The sequence below is a fragment of the Benincasa hispida genome, chromosome 9 (assembly GCF_027475165.1).
Source record: "Benincasa hispida cultivar pf3 chromosome 9, pf3_genome.v1.1, whole genome shotgun sequence".
Taxonomy (NCBI): Eukaryota; Viridiplantae; Streptophyta; class Magnoliopsida; order Cucurbitales; family Cucurbitaceae; genus Benincasa; species Benincasa hispida.
This window is the reverse complement of record NC_143486.1, coordinates 70,844,478-70,855,670: the sequence shown is the minus strand read 5'-3', so window position 1 is coordinate 70,855,670 and position 11,193 is coordinate 70,844,478. Positions and strand designations below refer to the sequence as shown.

Below are 11,193 nucleotides of genomic sequence, written 5' to 3'. Positions count from 1 at the left end.
TGAGTCCCAGTAGCAATAATGGTATGAAGCATAATATAACATCACAACACAAGCTTCCTACCACAAAACATAAAGTTGTCGACATCCCCATGATCAAAGAGAAATGAAAAACACAAAATAATGTTGAATGAGAATAAGTTTTGTGGAGAGAATCTCACAATTTAAACTAATGAAAAATACATAATCTTTTTATAAATTAAATTCTTAAAACTTTCCCTCCTTTAAAAAAGTCTTGTAACAACGTATAAAAATCAAAAGAAAACTAGTTGCCTATTTTTTTATGTATATTCCCATAGTAGTTACATTGTTATTTTATAACTGACTACTATTATAGTGAAACAAGACACATCCCTATCTAAAAATATTGTTATTTTATAACTAATAGCTATTAATAGTATTGACTTATATAGATTTTTTCCGAAATGAGGTTGTATAAAAATCCATTATACTATTGGTCATGCAACATCCCAATTTTAAAAGCAATCTCAAAGTGGTTTTACAAGTGCAATATGATGAACCAAATGGAAACCAAACGTTTGACCAAGCAGTGTGTGGTGGTGTTGTTTATGTTGTGTTTAGCATACTTGATGAGACCAAGGCTGCGGAGCTTGCAAAATGGCAAATCCATGTTGTGAATGGGCTAAGCAATGGCCAAATCCTATCGGTTCATTGTAAATCCAAAGACAATGATTTAGGAGAACACAAACTAAATGTTGGAAGTGAATTCAATTGGAGATTTAGAGTAAACTTTTGGAATACGACATTGTTCTGGTGTTACTTGCAGAAGCCAAATGCAAAACATTCATCATTCCAAGCCTTTTGGATTGAGAGCACGTCAGTTTGGCTCTATAATATGTGCTACGATTCTAACTGCATTTGGATTGCTAAAAATGATGGAATTTATTTAAAAGACAATACTAATCATAAAGATGTTTTGATTCATAAATGGGAATAACTATGCACCAAAAACACATTGCTCCATTATTGTAAAGGGTTGGTTTGGATCAATATAAAGTTTTAGCTATTGTGAAGTTTTTTTTTTTTTCCTGGGTGTTTAAGTGGCCATATCAGAGAAATTTGAGTAAATATAACTAAGAAGTAATTGACATGTAATTTCTTTTCTTGAAATTGGAGGTTTACATTATGTTCATACCTTTGTATGTGTAGTGCAATGAATAAAAGGGAAAAAAATGAAAATTAGCCACATCTCTTTCATACTATCTTATCTCTTTTAATGGAATTTAGAGGTTTAGTATTCAGAAAAATGAAAACTATTGTCGTTGTACTATAAATCTTGTTCAAATTTACGTCTCACAATTCTTTCTTCTTTTCATTTCATTTTTCTATTATTTGTACGTTGATTTGTCTTTCTAGTTCTTGGTTCCCATGGTATAAATCTAAGAGCAATATAAATGAGTAAATTTAAAAATGTTGTCGCTTGAAATATTGTTTTATGAGTGAATAATAATAAAGGAGGTTAAGTTAAGGATAAGAAGATTCTAATCAAGTCTTAAATTTACAATCTTGGAAATGTAATATTCATTGTATTAAAATTTAATATTTAAAACCCTGATCTTATTGTTTCAAAATTTTCATCCAAATATTTTGAGACAATAAATTAGAAAATAACTTGAGAAATTGTAAAAGAATTTTTTTTTTTTTTTAACAAAAAAGGAAATGGAAAATGAGGGGGAAAAGAAGACAAAAAGAGAAAAAGGAAAAAGAAGCCCTTGCCCCATCTTTTTTCTCTCTCTTTTTAATGTCCTCGACATTTTCAACACGAGTCCTTGCCGTATGCTTTGTCCTGACATTCATCTACTTCTCGTGGAAGATGCTCAGAAGACCTCACAACATAGGATTTATTTTTTAGGCAAACACATTTAGCTTTGAAATTCCTAAAATTGAACTATTAAAAGGGAAGGTACACTTTATTGGTAAAGGCTATGGCGGATCAAGAACGTCATGTTAAGGAGGCATAATTGGATATAAGCAAATTCACTTCTTTTGAAATACAAATTCATATAAGGTTAAGTTACAAGTTCATAAGGCTAGTTCTATCGTAGGTTATGGGCAACATGATTTCCACATCTTTTAACTGTTTTAATATTTTCGTTTAGGAGTTATGTATTATTCAGATATTTGAAAGAAAAATTTTCACAGATAAAAAAAATGATAAACTATTTACAAAAATAGGGAAAAAGAAAAAAGAAAAACAATGATAGATACTCATTAGTGTAAATATTTTTCTATTTAGTGTAAATATTTTTCCTTATTGTTGTATTTTTGGAAAACCCCCTATTTGAAAATAATGAATGGTCTATTATTTATGATAAATTACAAATTTACTTTAAACTCGGTTGTATCAAATTAGAGATTTAATTAACCCAAACTGAAATACAATTTAAAGAATTAAGTTTCAGGCCCTAGGCCAAGAATTCAAAATCTAAATTAAACACATAATCGTCTTGATATTCTTTTCCAAGACTTGACAATGTCATTCTTGCATGTCTTAAACTGCTTCTCAGAGTGAAAACTATTCCCACAAACCATTTGAAAGCAAGTTTCTTTTAATGAAATTCATTACATTCATGAATTTATTTGTTTAATTTACACGAATTGAAGTACAATCAACGTTTTGGGTGATAATTTGGACAAAATGAAGAGTTCAACACAAGGAGGAAGCATTCACAACATAAAAGTCCCCCACAGTACCACTAAAGTTATGTTATTCATTAGTCTCTATAGATATATCCTTCTAAAACATAATTACAATGTTGTAATTGCTTAACTTTATTTTAGTGAATTTTCTTATTGTAGTCACATTGCCCCCCAAACGTAAGTTGGACTTCACTAAAGATGCAAACCAAAATTATGTTAACGCTCCCTAACTGGAAAAGAAGTGGATTGAGGCTCAAGAAGAAGCGTCCTCTTAATGCTCATGAAGACTCGGTGCTATTTTCAGTGATGTTCATAAAATTATGTTTTCTTAATCAATTCATTCATCTTTGCAAAAGAAGCTTCAAACATATTACATGTAGCTCATGAGGGAACGCCCAAAGTTAAAATGTCAAGACTTCAATTACTTACATTATATTTCGAAAACTTGAAAATGCTTGATGATTAAACCATTGTTGAATTTTATGTTTGTCTTCATTATATTCCATGTGAATCACTTGTCTCGAGAGAGACATGTTAAGAAGGAAAAGCTTGTTAGAAAAGTTATTAGATCCCTGCCTAAAAGATTTGACATGAAGGTGGTGGCTATTGAAGGGAATTGAGATATTGCTAAAATTAAAGTCGATGAGCTAATGGGATCTCTCCCCCTTTTGAAATGACCTTACACATCAAACCCGAGAAGAACAACAAAGGAAGACCCTATAGGTTTAAGTTTAATATGTGAAGTATAAATAAGCTCGAGCATACAAACGAATATTCAACAACTTTTACATTTTTCTTTACAGTTTGTTATGTAACTACTTGTATCAGCTAAAAATGTATAAATATGCATCATTTACAATTTGTAGTACAATCTTACAGATGCTTACAAGAAAGCTACAACATCTGTAAAGAAAAGTGTGACTTAGCTCTTGAAATAAAAGATTCTTCTCCTTCCCGTGGATGTAGGCCCTGTATTGTCGAACCACATATATCATTGTGTAGATCTTCTTCTCTTCCTTCTCTTTATCATATTGCATGTTCTTCTTCTAATATCATTCACATAGCAAACAAAAATAATCAAAAAGAAAAGAGTTAGAAAGAGTTGTCTGCAAACAGAGGAGAGAACGAGAGAGAGAGAAAATTAATTTGTTTGAAAATTCATTTTCTATTAGAGCAGAAGGCATCACTTCCATCAGGCAGAAGAAAGTGGATCTATCCACGTGTTGCACATTAGCTGGAAGATCGTGGAGCAACCTGGACCAAGTTTTCTACCTATCAAAAATTATTTGGGGCAAAATAACTTGGGTTGATCACGGTTTGGATTAGCAAAAAGGGCCAGCTTCATCATTTGGGTTTTTTCATTCAAAAATTTCAAGTGTGCAGCCCAACAAAGTGGTATCAGAGCAAATGACTTATAAGATTGCAGTTCTTGAAGATTCAAGATTCAAGTTTTCATTCCAAAATGTCAGTAGCAAGATTCAAAGTAGAGAAGTTCGATGGTAAAGGAGATTTTGGCCTATGGAAGGCAAAAATCAAAGCAATTCTCGGCCAACAAAAAGCTCACAGAGCTCTTCTTGACCCATCAACACTCCTAGCCTTAGTGACAGCTCAAGAAAAAGAAGATTGGGCACTGGCAGCTTATGGTACATTAGTCCTAAACCTTAGTGATAATGTTTTAAGGCAAGTTTTAGATCAACAAAAGTCTATAGGATATGGACTAAACTGGAAGAATTATATGCTACCAAAGATCTTCCTAGAAAAATATACCTTAGGGAGAAATTCTTTACATTTAAAATGGATTCATCAAAATCTTTGACTTATAATCTAGATGAATTCAAGAAAATTGTTGTTGAATTCAAAATCTTAGGAGAGAAACTGGGGGATGAAAATAAGGTCTATGTGTTTCTTAATTCTCTGCCTGAACCCTATAGGGAGAGTAAAAATGCTCTAAAATATGGAAGGGATAATATAAGTACTGATACAATAATATCAGCCCTAAGAACTAGAGAGCTAGAGTTACAAACTGATAAAAAGGATCATCTTAGTGGTGAAGGATTATTTGCTAGAAATTTTAAACCAAATCACTCAAAGGACAGAAAATAACATATTCAGAAGAAAAAAAAGCCTAAACAGAAATTAAAATGTAAATACTACAAAAAGAAAGGACATTTAATCAAAGACTGCTTTATTCTTAAAAGGAAGAACGAAGAGAAAGAAAAGGACTCTAAAGGTAAACAGCTCGAAGCTTCTATGGTACAAGGCTCTTATATCTACTCAGATACTCTAGCCTCAACCTTAGATAAATCCAACCATGTAAATCCCCTAGGAAAACATGATTGGGTCCTAGATTCTGGATGCACCTATCACATGACCTCTATGAGACCATGGTTCAAAACCTTTGAAGAAATTGAAGGAGCAATGGTTTATATGGGAAACAACCAAGGCTGTAAGATAGAAGGCATTGGCTTTGTTTCTATGAAACTTAAGGATGGAACTATTAAACTTCTTAGAAATGTGAGATATGTTCCACTTCTTAAGAGAAACCTAATTTCCTTAAGAATGCTTGATGCAATTGGGTGTGAATATAGCGGTAAAGGAGAAACCCTTGAGGTGTTAAAAGATTCTAAGGTAATACTAGTTGGGAAAAAGGTAAATGACTTATTTGTGGTTAAAAGAGTTGAAATAATGATAGGGGCATATGTTGCTACCACAAATGAGATCACAGAGGCTGATGTTTTGCACAAGAGATTGTCTCACATTAGTGTTAAAGGCCTAGAAGTCCTATCTAAGCAAGGGATTCTATTAAAGGTCTCTCAGAAAATCTAACTTTTTGTGAACATTGTGTTTTAGATAAGGCCACAAGGCAAAGTTTCACTAAAGCACAACACACCACAAAGGCTATCTTAGATTATATTCACTCAGACCTATGAGGTCCAGCTCCTACACCTAGCCTAAGTGGCTCAAGGTATTTACTCTCTTTTACTGATGACATCTCTAGAAAAAGTTGGGTTTACTTCCTTAAAACTAAAGACCAAGTGTTAGATAAGTTTAAGGAGTGGAAACTCATGATAGAGAAGCAAACTTCTAAAGAATTTAAATACTAAGAACTGATAATGGACTGGAGTTCTGTAGTGAAGAGTTTAATAAGTTCTGTAAAGAAACAGGAATAACTAGGCATAGGACTGTTAGATTTACTCCTCAATAGAATGGAGTTGCTGAAAGACTTGATAGAACAATCATGGAAAAAGTTGTCTTGTTTCTGATGCAATTCTTAGTGAAAGGTATTGGGCTAAGGCAGCAAGCTAAACTGTTTTCACCTTAAATAGGTATCCTCATTCCTCCCTAAACTTCCTAACTTCTGAAGAAAAATGGACAAAACATCCTCCTAACCTAGAAAATCTAAGGGTATTTGGATGTGTTGGCTATATTCACCAAAGTCAGGGGAAACAAAAGTCTTGGGTAGTGAAATTTATCTTTGTTGGGTTCTCAGAAGGTGTTAAAGGCATTAAGATGGAGAAAAGATTTGTTGTAAGTAGGGGTGTCACTTTTAGAGGAAAAGAGAGGTTTATGCAAAAGGAAAAGACAACATGTGATGTTTCTAAAAGCCCTAACTACTAGGATTGAGGTGGAAACACGTTAAACTCAGAATATCTCCCAATATAGGATTTCTTTTGAAGGCAAACACGTTAAACTTTCAAGTTTCTAAAATTGAATTATCGAAAAGGAAGATACACTTTATTGGTAAAGGAAATGGCATATCAAGAACGTCGTGTGAAAGTGGCATAATTGCATATAAGAGATTTATTTTCTTTTGAAACACAAATTCATATAAGGTTAAGTTACAATTTTATAAGGTTAGTTCTGTCCTAGGCTATGGGCAACATGATTTCCACATCTTTTAATTGTAAAGGAAAATTTTCACAAATAAGAAAAGTGACAAATTATTTACAAAAATAGAAAAAAGAAACAAACAAAGATAGACACTGATAGACTTCTATCAATTTCTATTAGTGAAAGAGTTCTTTCAGTTTCTATCATTGATAGACAATGATAGACTCTTATCAGCGTTTATCAGCCTCTATCAAGGAAGATTAAAATTTTTGTTATTTTGTGTAAATAGTTTCCTTTATTTTTTATTTTTGAAAAACCCCCTATTTGAAAATAGTAAATGATCTGTTATTTATGATAAATTACAAATTTACTTTGAAATCGGTTGTATCAAATTAGAGATTTGATTAACCTAAACCGAAATACAATTTAAAAAAGGTTTAAAAAACCAAGCTTACAACTTCCCTTTTTTGTTACCATCCAAATAAAGATTTAAGTTTCAAACCCTAGGGCCAGAATTTGAAATTAAAGACATGATTGTCTTGGTACTCTTTTTCATTCTCTAGACCTAACAATGTCATTCTTGCTTGTCTTAGACTACTTCTCAAAGTGAAGACTATCCCTACAAACCATCTGAAAGCAAGCTTTTTTTATCGAACGTCATTACATTCATGAGTTTATTTTTTTATTGTACACCTATTGAGTATTTGAAGTACAATTAAAGTTTTGGGTGATAGTTTGAAAAAAATGAAGAGTTCAACACAAGAGGGAAGCATTCACAACATAAAAACCCCCACAATGCCATTAAAGTTAAGTTATTCATTAGTATATATAGATGTTTCCTTTCATAACATATTTACGACGTTATAATTGCTTAAGTTTATATTAGTGAAGTGTCTTTCTCTAGTCACACTGCCCCTCATACGTAGATTGGACTCTACTAGAGATGCAAACCAAAATTGTGTTAATACTCCCTAACCGGAAAAGAAATGGATTACGGCGTAAGAAGCTTCCTCTTAAAGCTCATGAAGACTCGGTGTTATTTTCAATGTTTTTGATAAAATTACATTTTGTTAATCAATTCATTCATCTTTGTAAAAGAAGCTTGAGACATACTACATGTAGGTCATGAGGGAACATTCAAAGTTAAAATGTCAAGACTTCAATTACTTACCTTACATTTCAAAAACGTGAAAATGCTCGATGATTAGACCATTATTGAATTTTATGTTTGTCTTCTTTACATTCCAAATCAATCACTTTTCTCGAGAGAGACGTGTTAAGAAGGAAAACTTGTTAGAAAAGTTATTAGGTCCCTGTCTAAAAGATTTGACATGAAGGTAGTGGCTATTGAAGGGAATCGAGATATTGTTAAAATTAAAGATGATGAGAAAATGCTATCTCTTCTCCATTTTGAAATGACATACACATCCAACCTGAGAAGAACAACAAAGGCCCTATAGGTTTAAGTTTAATATGAGTTTCATCCTAAGTAACATTTCATGTAGTTAACAAAATGGGTCAATGTCATGATTGCGAAGGATACTATTTTACTCTTGAAGGAGAAGCGTCTCTTTCTTTTCGTTCTTTTGTTTTTTTTATGAGTTCCAGTAGCAATAATGATATAAAGCATAATATAACATCATAACACAATATTCCCACCCCCAAACTTAAAGTTGTCGACATCCCCATGATCAAAGAGAAATAAAGAACACAAAATATATTTGAATGAGAATAAGTTTTATGGAGAGAATTTCGCAATTTAAACTAATGAAAAATATATAATCTTTTTATAAATTAAATTCTTGAAACCTTTCCTTTTTAAAAAAGTCTTTTAACAACGTATAAAAATCAAAAGACAACTAATTGCTTATTTTTAATGTATATCCCCATAGCAGCTATATTGTTATTTTATAACTGACTGTTATTCTAGTGAAATAGACACATTCCTATCAAAAAATATTGTTATTTTATAACTAACTGCTATTGATAGTATTGACTTATATAGATTTTCTCCCAAATGAGGTTGTATAAAAATACATTACACTATTGGTCATGCAACATTCCAATTTTAAAACCAATCTCAAAGTGGTTTTACAAGTGCAATATGATGAACCAAATGGAAACCAAACATATGACCAAGTAGTGTGTGGTGTTGTTGTTTGTGTTCTGTTTGGCAATACTTGATGAGACCAAGGCTGCAGAGCTTGCAAAATGGCAAATCCACGTTGTGAATGGACTAAGCAATGGCCAAATCCTATTTGTTCATTGTAAATCCAAAGACAATGATTTAGGAGAACACAAACTAAACGTTGGAAGTGAATTTAATTGGAGATGTAGAGTAAACTTTTGGAATACGACGTTGTTCTGGTGTTACTTGCAGAAGCCAAATGCACAACATTCATCGTTCCAAGCCTTTTGGATTGAGAACACATCAGTTTGGCTCTATAATATGTGCTATGATTCTAACTGCATTTGGATTGCTAAAGATGATGGAATTTATTTGAAAGACAACACTAATCATAAAGATGTTTTGATTCATAAGTGGGAATAACTATGTACCAAAAACACGTTGCTCCATTGTTGTAAAGGGTTGGTTTGGATCAATATAAAGTTTTAGCTACTATGAATTTTTTTTTTCTTTTGTGTGTTAAGTGGCCATATCAACGAAATTTGAGTAAATATAACTAAGAAGTAATTGGCATGTAATTTCTTTTTCTGAAATTGGAGGATTACATAAAAAATGAAAATTAGCCACATCTCTTTTGTAATATCTTATTTCACTTGATGGAATTTAGAGTTTTATTCAGAAAAAATGAAATTAGCCACATCTCTGTTTTATGAGTGAATAATAATTAAGGAGGTTAAGTTAAGGATATGAAGATTTTAATCAAGTCTTAAATTTACAATCTTGGAAATGTACATTTCATTGTATTAAAATTTAATATTTAAAACTCCGATCTTATTGTTTAAAAATTTTCATCCAAATATTTTGAGACAATAAATTAGAAAATAACTTGAGAAATTGTAAAGGAAATTTTAAAAAAAGGAAATGGAAAATGAGGGAGAAAAGAACAAACAGTGAAAAAGGAAAAAGAAGTACTTGCCCCATCTTTTTTCTTTCTCTTTTTAATGTCCTCGGCATTTTCAACATGAGTCCTTACTGTATTCTTTGATCTGACACTCATTTACTTTTAATGGAAGATGCTTAGAAGATCTCGCACCATAGGATTTATTTTTTAGGCAAACACATTTAACTTTGAAATTTCTAAAATTGAGTTATTAAAAAGGAAGGTACACTTTATTGATAAAGGCTGTGGCGGATCAAGAATGTCATGTTAAGCGCATAATTGCATATAAGCGATTTCTTTTCGTTTGAAACATAAATTCATATAAGGTTAAGTTACAAGTTCATAAGGCTAGTTCTGGCGTAGGTTACGAGCAACAATGATAGATACTCATAGGTTTCTATGAGCCTCAATCAAAGAAGATTAAAATTTTTCTATTTTGTGTAATTATTTTTCCTTATTTTTCTATTTTTGGAAAATTCCGTACTTGAAAATAATAAATAATCTACTATTTATGATCAATTACAAATTTACTTTAAACTCGGTTGTATCTAATTAGAGATTTAATTAACCCCAATTGAAAAACAATTTAAAAAAAGGTTAAAAAAAACCAAACTTACAACTCTCCTTTTCTTCTTTACCATCCAAATAAAGAATTAAGTTTCAGGCCTTAGGCCAAGAATTCGAAGTCTAAACTAAACACATGATCGCCTTGGTATTCTTTTCCAAGACTTGACAATGTCATTCTTGCATGTCTTAAATTGCTTCTCAAGGTGAAAATTATCCCCACAAACCATTTGAAAGCAAGTTTCTTTTAATGAACGTCATTACATTCATGAATTTATTTGTTTATTTTACACGTATTGAGTATTTGAAGTAAAATCAATGTTTTGGGTGATAATTTGGATGAAATGAAGAGCTCAACACAAGGAGGAAGCAATCACAACATAAAAATCCCCCACAGTGCCATTAAAGTTATGTTATTCATTAGTCTCAATAGATATATCCTTCCAAAACATAATTACAACGTTGTAATTGCTTAACTTTACAAGGCATTAGAGTCAAGGTGGAGAATTTGAAGAAACTTTGTCTCAAATACCTTAATTTTTTATTTTTTTATAACTAACTTTGTGAACAGTCAGCTGGTATACTTTATAAATACCTATTATCCTTCAAACAAAATAGAGAGAATTATCATAATTTTTCCTAGTTTTCTTATAAAAACAAAAATTGTACGCAATCTTCATTAGTAAAGAACTCAGATCTTCCTGTGGATGTAGGCAATCTTACCGAACCACGTAAACATTGTGTCTCGCCTTCTTGCTTTATCTTTCTTGTTCATACGATCGCTTTCTTTACTGCAAATCGCACACGATTCATTTACCATTCAAATTGCATCGAATAATCTGAGTATCAAGTTCAATCATGCATAGATCTTCTCTATTTGCGTCAAGTTGATCGTTTTCACCTTTAAGTCGCACCGAGTATAGTTCAAGAATAATCGAGTAAGATCAAGTATTAGTTCAGTTATCATCAAGTTCCATCGAGGATTTAATAGAGACTCACCAGACGAAGAGGGGAATTCTCATCGAGAATCGAGTAGGCAGATGCCGAGCATCGAGTTTCGAGTTTCGAGGAT

The 11,193-nt window shown here is 31.8% G+C and overlaps 1 pseudogene; it reads left to right on the top strand.

Moving 5' to 3' along the window:
* Nucleotides 1-457: 457 nt before the first annotated feature.
* LOC150034052 (S-protein homolog 1 pseudogene) lies at nucleotides 458-955 on the top strand (annotated as a pseudogene).
* The last annotated feature ends 10,238 nt before the right edge of the window (nucleotides 956-11,193 follow it).